Source organism: Diplotaxodon limnothrissa, linkage group LG8 (genome assembly GCF_057381915.1).
Source record: "Diplotaxodon limnothrissa isolate DT_005_m linkage group LG8, D_limnothrissa_male_GT1.1, whole genome shotgun sequence".
Taxonomy (NCBI): domain Eukaryota; kingdom Metazoa; phylum Chordata; class Actinopteri; order Cichliformes; family Cichlidae; genus Diplotaxodon; species Diplotaxodon limnothrissa.
In genome coordinates, this window is record NC_140603.1 from 27,197,411 (window position 1) to 27,209,079 (window position 11,669).

At 42.0% G+C, this 11,669-nt stretch overlaps 1 protein-coding gene across 2 annotated transcripts in view; it reads right to left on the reverse strand.

The window, feature by feature from the left end:
• Positions 1-11,465, reverse strand: part of LOC146627064 (thyroid hormone receptor alpha-B-like) — a 156,438-nt gene extending 144,973 nt beyond the window's left edge. The window contains exon 1 of one of the 2 annotated variants that reach the window (XM_085361580.1): positions 11,118-11,465. The gene's annotated coding sequence lies outside the window, so the exon portion shown is untranslated. The remainder of the gene's footprint in view (positions 1-11,117) is intronic. The other variant, XM_085361582.1, reaches the window with a different exon arrangement.
• Between the last annotated feature and the right edge of the window lie 204 nt (positions 11,466-11,669).

An 11,669-nucleotide genomic window follows, 5' to 3' on the forward strand; every position in this document is an offset into this window, starting at 1 on the left:
CTCAGAAAGGGGCAGCCATCTGCCACGACTGCCGTGGGTGAGAGGAGTGAGTTTCATTCACACTATCTGCCACTGCTCTCTGTGACTTTCTCGAGTCTCACTGTTCGCACACCCAGTGAAGCACAGCAGAGAGAGAGTGCTGTCAGCAAAAACACCACTGCAGCAATCAATGAGTAATGACATCCACCCCAGAAAGCCAGTATCAGCTGGGCTCTTTTGTCATCTATATTTTAGTGGATTAAGCCATCCTTGGAGGTATTTAAAAAAACCTGAAGCATAGACTTAGTTAAAATGCTGCGCAGATCCCTGGATTAATCACAAATTCCAACTGAGCAAAGCTAGCAAGGCTGTGTGTAGACTGAGGGACCTCGGTGGGTTTTTCAAATCTAAAACTGCTTCCAAATTTCTGTAATTCTTGAAGAAGTTTTCCGAATTTAATTACAGGATACTCCTAATCGGCCGAAAGACCTTGCAGTGCAGCCTTCTCGAAAACAACCATTCCTATACGCTGGATTGATTTTTAGTTTTGAGGAAAGACTGGAAGCACAAGACCGGCTCTTCTATCTTTCACTTTATTATTTGCAATTTTCACACGTGGAGTAGAACAAATTTCCCTTTGAGCATTTCAGTTTACACCTTTGACTCATTCAAAACATAGACTGATGGGCAAACCTGATTCCTGATATAAAAACAAATTAATTATATTCTTTTTTTAATTACATGCTCTAAAAATCATCTCATTTCACAGTGTCTGACAGGAAAGATAGGCCTGTAACTAATTACTAGATTTTCTTTGCTGATTAAAATGCCGTTATTAGCTTTATTTATTGGTTATCTGTAAAACGTTACCTTCAGATATCGAGTTTACAATCCTGCGTTATAAAGAAGAGCATCAAAGTCGGCATGTGGGGTTTTTTGCTCAGCTTGGCTGCACAGCGTGAGTTTTCTATAACAGCTTTAAAAGGTTAAATCCATACAGACAGCGAGCATCAGCAAATGAAGCCTGTAGGGTTGCTTTGGATGAAGAAAAAAAAAAAAAAAAAAAAAAGGTCACAAAGGTCACATCGCCTCGTTTTAGAAATATTCCGAGCATGAAGCAAGCCTCTAAAGTGCTCATCTGAAAAATACTTTAAGCCTTCAGGACCGAGTGGCAGATCTCACACTGTTTTTCACAACCATTGCCTTCATATGAATATGTATTTATAACAAATTCAAATGTTTTGAAACACATTCTTAAAATGTGCAAGCTAATTACAATAATCCTCCCTCATTATTATTATTGTTCCTTGAAAAAGCAGAAAACGCAAGCGTGAAAAACAACTGTGCTAATGTGCCAACGTGCAGGAGAGATATTAATCAACAGGAGATGACTAATAACCCCGCTCGCGATATAGCACCCACCAACAAATTTCTGTAAAGGTGATTGACATTTCCTGTTAACAGTAAGCCTCTCCACAAGCCACAGTGTGCCTACCTGCAGCTGTGTTTAATGACAGACCATTTCCATAATCATCATTCGATCACAGGCCAGCTGACAAACCGATGTTCACAGAAACACTCGGGCTCGAGCTGACCTCGCTCAGCCGGTGGCCGGCTTCACTTTCTGTCAAACGCGGTGCCTTCGCCGTGACGGGAGGAGGGAAAAAGGCCATCGGGGGGAGGGGGGGGACAAATGACGTCTTCAGAAATGTTTGGAAATGTGATGTCAGAAAAAAAAAAGTTTCCTCAAACAGAAAAGTGCACGGCACGCAATAACAGAGAGCCTAGTGTGGGTAACTGTCGGTCACACTTCAAAGGAGCTCAACTAAACTCTGAAGTGATCTTTTAACCTCACAGACAGTCATAACATAAACCAACGTCTACTTCCTTAGCCCGGGGGAATATCTTGCATGCACATTCATATTTGCATCAGTCAGACAGGAGTTGGGACTGCTACTGTGAAAACCCCACATATGGACAAACTAGAGGTCACTCTCTGGCTTAAGAAGCAGTTGCTTTAAAAAGTAGTGAAACGAGAGCAACCTGCCATAACTAAGCTGATTCAAATCTTGAGAAGTCTTAAAAACAGAGTCCTAAACCTTTTTTAAATACGTAATAATATCTCACAAATACTTAGCAGATGTTACTTCGAAGTGTTTGCACAACACTGATTCCCAACCAGGGATACCAGAGTGTATACAGAATCAGTGGTTCATTCAGAAAAATAGAAATAACAATTTCAACAACTGATTGGACTTTTAGTTAACAGTAACTAACAGTAGTAGATGGATTAGTGGTACAAAGTGGTACTTGTGCCGTGGGCCACAAAGTTTCTTCATCTTTAAGCACCTAGTCATAAAGTCTGCCTTATTTCATTCTATAGAGTTCACCGAATGCGAGTATGGCACCGTAATAGGATGTCACTATTTGGTGAATTTTTGACCCTCCTAGATATTTCTTGATCAACTACCAGTGGTATCATTGCAAAGTGGAAGTATTTAGGGACCACAGCAACTCAGACACAAAGAGGCAGAGCATATAAACTAGTTAGCAGGTACCAAAGATGTTACAGCTACCCAAAACAGTGACGTAAAGCTGAAACAGTTTGACAGAAGTAGCAGATAAGCAGCTACCACAGAAGCATTATGAGACAAACTGAAGTCCACACAGGGGAGGATTAGCAGCGATGTGGTGGCCAGATACCAAGAAGTGACAATAAAAGTCAGCGAAATAACTTTTAGCAGCACAAAGTGGGCAAGTCATCTCAACCTTGAAGTGGCTGCTAGTGGCAGATAATGTATAGGTACCACTGAATTATATATGACAAAAATATATATAAAAGGGTTAACTAACTAGAACTTGAAAGGTCTTGGGTCAACCAACCTTCAACTTTAAAGCAACGTGCAAGGAGGATGTGTGCATAGAGCTAAACAGTTGAACTTTCAGCATTGTTAAATTAATATTCAAATTTGCAGAAATTAACGACGATTGTTTATAGCTTCCACTTCCAAATTTCGCCTTATACCCATACAATGACAGATAAGGGTATTCTATTCTATTTCTGCAAGTGCTGCAGTACAGCTGCAAATGTAAGCACTGAAAATGCAATCGTAACATCCTCTGTGCAAGCACAATTTACACTCTTATTGTTGAGTGATATCCCACTAAAATAAAATCAGTTGAAAACATCTAGAAGATGGCTAGTGGTCACACTGAAATGGGTACTTTAGTAGAGACTGTACGAGCACCCGACGAGCAAGGCTGGTGCTGTAGAGCAAGCAAAGCACGGCCTCATTACTACACTTCTATTTCCACACCATCTAAAGTGAAAAGCCTTGGCCCTAATGAAAAGCTGCATGCTATTCTCCCGAAGGCCAACTGTAAGTGTAGCTACTTTGCAGCACTGCACGGAATAAGTAATGGCCTTATCCTCACTTCCAAAACAAAATAAATAAATAAAATTACAAAGATTAAGAGGTGGCGTTTCAGATCTTGCCAAACCATCAGGTGTTGGAACGAGTCCATCTAAATTTCCTCAAGCGTGACAGATTAGGAAAAAGAGGGAGCAATAAAACTCCTGCTTCTACGGCCGACCATTCATTCAGCTCCTAAATCCGGGGGTTTTAGCGGAATTCGAGCTGCACTGGCTTCATAGAGAAATTAAATCCTGGTTTCCCAAAAGAAGTAATCCTGGTTAAGTTCTATTCAACAATACAGCGCAGCAGCAGCAAGGCAAACACGTTAAACACACACTGATAGGATAAAGGAGGTCAAACTGTCCTGTACTCATGGCTTTTTCTTTTCTGCGCTAATGAAATGCTGAGTGATGTACAGTAAATGCTGGCAGGACAGAGTATCCATATCAAGGCTTGGGTCTGAGCCAAAATTGTAATTGTGGATTTTTGTTATAAGCATCTCTTTGCTCAGAGTTATTCATTACTCCAGCAGATTTTGTTCGTTTGGCTCCACTGCTTTGTAGCCCTGTCAGCTGCGCTCTGCTCCCATATGCTGCGAGGTATTTAGCTGTGATTGTGATCTTCATTCTTTTTACACAACAGCTTTTTCAAAGGTGCAATGTTTCATTTTTGACAGGCATTTTGAACTATTTTCTGATATTTTACACGTGTCATATGCACAGTTTAGGGATTAACCGATACACTGGCCTAATATTGATATTGGTCACGATGGTGCGGCTGCTGTTTGCCTGATGGTAAATAAATACATTGACTGATGCCTGTGACTAATTTGTTGTGTCATATCAATTATGCACTAGCAAATCATGCAAAAATAGTGTGACGAAGAGCCAAAGGACTTTTTTTTTTTCCTAAGGAAGCTTTCTCTGGTTCACTGGCAAAAACAGAAACCAAAGTAAAAATAAATATTTACATTTAAAAAACAAAAAACATCAGTTTTGATGCTGCCTATCAGTAAATCGACATTTTGAAAATTAGTATTTATAAAGAAACTGACAACTGGCACATCCTTAGTACAGGGATACATCCAGGACATTAGAAATAATCTAAGACAGCATTTAAAACAGCTATCAGCAGGGTTTTTCCGGGGTTAAAATGAGCAGTTGGGGTTTTTTCCTACACATGTAAGAGACTGATGCACAGCACACTGGTAACAGGTCACAGCTTGATGAAGTTTGCATGCTGTCGCTTGGTAAAATTTGTCACCGAAAGGCATGCTCTGCACAGAAAACCTCTGTGCAACTGCTTTGGTTGCCTGCAACCACTCACCAACCAACCAGCTACGGAGTACACATTTTTATCCCAGCGACCAGAGGTTGCCAGGGGGTTTGCCAACTGGTCTCCAGGCTTGTGTGCCTGAGGTCTGAGGTACCAGCTGCTCCTCTCACACTAAAAGCAACAAATCTGTGTTACTTAATCAAAGCAGATCATAATTACAGTGCTGATGATGTTCTTGAAGCTCTGGCTAAAAGCTCTTTAGTAGCTACCACAAATATTTCTGTGCAGGAAAAAGTTTAATCAAGAGTATTATTAGAGTAAACTTACAGTTATCTTTGATTACTTTTATTTTCAGCGTCCTCCACTGTTGTACTCACATACAAACTTATAATCACACAAGGAGTTCTCAAAGGACCTCTGATTATGAGCCGATTAGCTTCTGCCCCAGGGGCGAAGATAATGAAAGCATTATTGCCCATTTAATCCTGGATGCCCATGTAGGGAATCTGTCTGGATTAAGCTCTGAATCTTTATAACTTTTTTTTTGTAAGTAGCCACATTAGCGTCACGGGAACTGCTTGTTCAACATGTCAACAAATCTGCATAAACTTAGGTGGCTCTCACAGAGAGACAAGAGAGAGAGGAAGCAGTGCCAGCAAACGTCGGATGGACTCCACCTCGTAAAGTGCTACGCTTCACCCTGGCAGAAATAAACCTCACAGCCCTTGGTGCCAAGTATTCCCGTTGATGAAAAGCTAGTTGTGAGTGGCCCCAGTCGTACCCCGGCAGAGCCAAGCTGACTGGCGTTAATAAGAAAGAAGGGCGGCTGTGTAAAACACTCTTGCAGCTCTTTCTGGCCAATAAAGGCCATTTTACAAGTTATTATTTTCCCCGGTGATTTGGAAGGTGGTGAAGCAAAAGCTGGCAAAGAGGAGCGGCAGCAGAGAGCAGCGACGGTTCAATGGGAATGAGAAATACAAAAGATAAAGCAGGGGAGCCTCTGGTAACCATCTGCATTGAAACCACTGCTTAACAGAAACAACTGAAAAAAAAACCCCAACTACGCATTAAAACGAAACCTAACCTACAAAGAGAAGACAAAAAGGAGGGGCCCAAACATACTACACTATGAAAAAGGGGAAAAAAAAAAGAAAACCACAAACTCGGTACCCGCTGCTGGCTGACATCTGATGTAATACATCTACTAGTGTGTTTGTGTGCTAGAGGGATGAGATGCTGCAGTATCTAAAAGACAGCAGGACCCCCAGAGGTTTGTGTGAAGACTGGTGCAGAGCAGAGTGATAATCTCTTGTCCTGCTCACCAACACAGCATGCTTATCAGCGGTGGAGCGTCACGGGCCTCTGAATGCAACACGCAAACCAGCTACGACATCACACTGGAGGGTTAGACTCATTCTTCTCTGCTAATGAGGTCTGAATTGCCACTTTCCATTAGAACCATTACTGTGTGCCCAAAACATTACAGCAGGATGGCCTGCTATTAAACTGCAGCCGAACCAACAGTCTGGTAATTGAAATAAATAATATGAATACATTTTTGATAAACATCAGGACAAAAATGTCAAAACTAATATATTTGCACTTTTCTGCGTTGTACAGCAAGAACTTAACCACATGACACGAAGATATTGGGGCTTAGAAACTGGTAAACTGAACTAAACTGGTTTGTCTGGTGTTATTCAAGCAATTTAAAAATAATCAATTATTCAGTAATTAAAATATCCAGGTCTTTACTGATTTCTGGAACACAAACTCTGTGCGTTACTCTTCTTCACAGAGGATTATTCGATTTTTCAACACATTTTGTTATTTGGGGGTTTAAGTCTAATGAAATTACCAAACTATAAGGACATGCGTGTAATTAATAGTAAGGATGTTACCACTGTTCTGGCAATTTCATATTTGATACTAACATCATATGCATTTTTGTATTTGGTGCATAACTTTCACCTATCACTAATATTAGTATTAGCGTTGCCATTTCTCACTAATGTGTTGGGCTGTGAGCTAGATGTGCACACAGTGTAACTGAGGAGGACACCAATCCTACACTGATAGTTCTGTGTATCAAAATTGTGTCACATGTTGAGTCAGTAAAAGGGAGGGAAACTGTGGTTTCTGTGTCCCTAAACAAAATGAGACCAAATCTACACTCATTTGAGGGCTTAGGAGCCAACAGCCTTTGGGAGTGACTACGAATGTAAGAACAATTGGTTCGCTTATATTAAAGGCAGCGAGTCTGGGTGTGTTCAGTAAATAAGTGAATTTACTGTATTTCTAACAATCTGATAAATAAATATGTCCATTCAGCTTTAGCAAATCAAGCCCTAAAAAACAAAGGTTTTAACAATGACGCTACTTTTTGGGGTGCAGAGACTGCCTTTATACAGAAATAAATGGGAGATAGTGCTCGTAAAAGGGTAACAGGTTCACAGCATTTATTGTAAATGCACAGGTTTTGTTTAGGTATCTAATTAATCTAATTCATTATAAGTGACAGAAATAAGTAGAATTCTGTATTTTGGTGCCATAATAGCACTGTCACAAAGAAAGAGCAATCCCTAGTTTTCTGTATGTTATTCCAAGCTACCGTCAAACCTGTACATTTGCAAGCATTATACAGGGCCGGCAAACTCTCCAATAGCCCTAAAGTCCATCTAAATATGCAGGTTAACATCATTTCTTGTTTGCTTGCATGCTTGGACTCATTAATTAGTATGCATAATCATGTATAGGCACACTCAGTCAAAGATGCTGGATGTTTGGTTAGTCATCTGAGCACTCTCTTTGTGCATAAAGAGGCCAATTTCTTCGCTTGAATAAATACAAACTGAATCAAACATCATGAGCACTTGTACAGGATGTTTTTACTGATAAAACCCATCAGAATAAAGCTCAAAACATCTATGAAATCCATTCACGATTTAGATTCATGGTTTAATTAGTGGAAGGCAAAAACTCTGTGGGTCAACTCACAGATGTTGGGCAACTAAAGTCAAAGAGACAGTGAAGACCAGTGAATAACTGACATGTCCTATGGTAATCAAGAATGTACATTTATGGGGAAAAGAGTGCATGAGTACTGTGACAACCTGTGCTAATAAAATCCATGATCCAATAAAATCTATGACCCTTTACCAAGACTGTCAATTCTATATTCAGTACCTGGAATTTAGGTCCAAATGGACTCTAGGAGGTTAAAAAGGAAGGAAAACTTGGACTGAACCCATTCACCATACTAGGTTCAGGAATAGCTCTTGACATATTGGCCTACCCAGCATGCCCTCTGCCTCTCTAGACAGCTCTGACATCATTATACAGCAGATACAGACCAGGACATCAGCTGCACAGTCGAGGTTATATAAGTGAACTCTCTACGTTTCTTAGCATTCAGCTCTGCTGCCCCACCATGGGGAAAAGGGAGGGGATGGGAGTAGATGATGGGGGGGAGGAATAAGGAAAAGGAAAAAGAGCAAGGAGGCCAGGAAGAAAGACGAAAAGAAAGAGCGTCTGAAAAAGAGAGGCCCGCTGGGGTGCTTGCTGCCGGGAGAAACTGAAGGTCACCCTTGGCCCCCTTAAGGAGCCCCAGAGAAGAGAAGAGAAGATCAGATCCACCATCCTTGTGATCTTTCAGGCAACCCTGTTACATCACACACTCAGTCAACAAGCAGAGCCAGGATTTCTTATTTGCTTTTCTTCTTTGCATAGAAAAAACAAATACATTTACACTAATAAAAGTTTGAGTGTAAAAAACATCACTTAAATTTGTCTCACACCTCATTTTCAGTCCATTTACAGTCACAGCCTCTAAACGGACCTCTAAAGAACACAGCTGCACTCGAATGGTGGATTTGTCCAAGGCTAATAATCAACCCAGGGACAGAACCCTGAGATTTAAACTGATAGCTAATGATTAATGAATCGCAGCCATCTGGGGTCATATCACCTCATCTGACATAAAGTAACACTTTTAGACTGCTTTTGTATTAAACCCCAAGACTGTACGGTCATTTAGAGCCTCGTCCAAAAATATGACTAATACACTTTTAGGTTTCAGGTCCTTTTGATGTGCAAATTGCTCTCTATCTCTGAAGCGCTTCCAAATGTAAAAACTCTCCATGTTAAGATTTGCAGCTGGTTAGCATGTTTAAAACCTTATAGCCTGCTAACTGACAAATGCTTCACTGAGCCAGAGAAAGTGTTTCTGTTGCAAGCTTGATGGATTCGACTGCAAGAGCCTACAGCTTTTAGACTGTCACCTTCTATCAGCACAGCACAAGCCGCTAAGAATCCAGACCCAGGAAAGGCGTTAAGCAGAGTGGTTACATTAAGTGATTTCATTATTATAGTGCTGTAATGTGGTGATGACTGCTTTTGCACGCAAACAGCTGCGAGTGCGCACAGGGAACAATCCCAGTTGCATTTACTAACGATCTGCAATTGTGCACAGTGGTTGTTTTCAGCAGGGATTCTCACATGCCTCGTGGGGATGATGAAGGTGTCAGTGTTGCTTGTCGTCTGTCAGTCAAAGCTGCTGCATATTAACAAGCATTATTAAGGTTTTTCTTGGCATCATTAAGCAGTTCAGTTGGCAACACTTTGCATTTGGTTTGGCATTCATGCCAAAGCTGGCTTTAACCACCCTGCTGTATTGAACTATACTCTATTCTGCAGCTGTTTATCTAAAACAAACTGTATTAGTGGATGCACAGCATAACAGCGCATTTAACAGCTGCAATTGCTTTAATGTGCTGATCAACTGGAACAATGCTCTGATATGTGCAATATAAAGTGATCAGATCCGACAGCGATCACCAGAGCTGTACTGGTGTACTTGTGCATAGACAGAAGCAGGAAGAGAAAAGGTCCTAAATGCTAGCCTGTAAGGATTACAGGGACTATTATGTAACCAGCTATATTTACACAAATGCACAAAATACATGCAAACATAGGATCTTGCAAACTTAAAAGTGCATACTCGTTTTGATCTATAGGACTGTTTGCAATGCAAGATCATTTCCAGTGCTTTAAAATCTTACTTCTGCATCACCTGAGCAGGGCTGTGGTGTCCATGAGAGGGAAACAGAGTGACACAACCCCCCATCAGTGACACATTACTGGCCTCCCACCAATGAATGAGAGCATGGATAAAACCAGCGGTTGCATATAGTCAGTAGATTTGCTCAACCACCATATACATTATAGCTTTGCACAGTCAGTTGCTATTTTTGCAGATTGATATTGATAAAGCAGAATTGAAAGTGGAATCATATGCCTCAGCACGATTGCAGTGAATCACATTAATGACTCAATAAGTGCAATCTGTATAATAACTATTTTCACTGTAGACACTTGTGTTGATGATAAGCTTTAGTACTATTACTAAATTATGGCCATAGCTTTTACTTCAAGAGTCTAAATCCCACCCTCTACAAAATGATGCTTAAACTCTTGTGCAACACTACTTTTCATTTAATATTGCTTGCATTAGTGCACAGGGCTGCACAGGAGCCTGAAAATACAATAAAGTTTTTTCCCCTCTTTCTGATCAAATATTCTGACTTCCTGTGGACCTCCCCTTCACCACCCCACTGTAAAAAAAGAAAAAGAAAATCCTGGAAACGCCCCTGACATAAAAGTTAATTTATTAGAGCCGTAAGTCATAGTAATAATAAGTATTGATCTGCAGTGCTCTTACTGATACTAGATTACAGACAGCACTGTAACTTCTGCAACATCCGAGGGAAGAAAAAGTTGGAAACCAAATTAGGGTCAGGTAACCGCCGCTTGAGGTTCCCTTTAGGACTGTAGGTGTAGCCTGTCATAGCTACTGATCTTTATCAGTTAGGCCAGGGGTGACCAATCCCGGTCCTCGAGAGCTACTATCCTGCAGCTTTTAGATGCATCCCTACTCCAACACAGCTGAATCAAATGGTTTGATCTCTTCAGCATGCCATCATGTTTGGCAAAGGCCTGATAACAAGCCATTCATTTGATTCAGGTGTGTGGGAACAAGGATGCATCTAAAAGCTGCAGGACGGTAGCTCTCGAGGACCGGGATTGGGCAGCCCTGAGTTAGGCTATCAGCCCCTATGCGTGTGTGCACGTGTGCATGCGTGATTTGACCGTGCGCGTCAGTGTGCAGCAGGCGTAAATGCCAAGCTGCACACACCACAATTAACCGCAACAAAAGCAAACAAAAAAAAGGATGTCAGTACCCTGACGATCACTTTGGGTATGCTGACAACTGCTAGCCGGAGTGACGAGCAGGATTACCCAGCCCCTGCTGGACTCCACTCCGTGCGTTACCCTTCGCTGCTGATCCGATCTGTCAAACCAGCCCGGGCTACTAAGGCTAGCGCCGCCAAACAACTGCCTGCCCACCACGCTGTGAACGTCGTGTTTCGGCATGATCGCGACACTCACCTTCACCTTCAGTTACTCCCCACGCGGTTTGGACACAACTTCCCGCTGGGATACGAGGCGGAAATAAAGCGTGAGAAAGTCCCCGGGTTCATGCACAAGTGTAGCAGTAGAGAAGCGCTGGATGGCTCCCCCGTCCCCTCACTCCGAGCCCATTCCTCGGCCAAGCTGCTGCTCCTCGTACCGTCAAATTATCTCCCCGCTCGGACAACAACCCCCAGTGCTCCTTCCTGCAAAGCTTCAGCGCGGATTGAAGCCGTTTGTTTCCTCTTTTTGCTGCCTTCCAGTAGCGTTTGGATGGGCTGCAACGACATCGGGGGAAAGAAGCGAAAAAGAAATACTACACGCTCGCTCCTCCCTCCGCTTATGCCCGGTACAGTAAGGGCAGCGCTCGGCGGTGTAAGCACTTATTAAAACTATCTACTGCTCTCTACAGGAATTCCACTGTAAAGCACGCACTGTACACACGGACACATGTCGGGACGTTCGTGTCGCGTGAAATGCGGCGCAATCCTCTTCTTTGACTCGCCTCACTTGCCCTTATTTATTGACTTC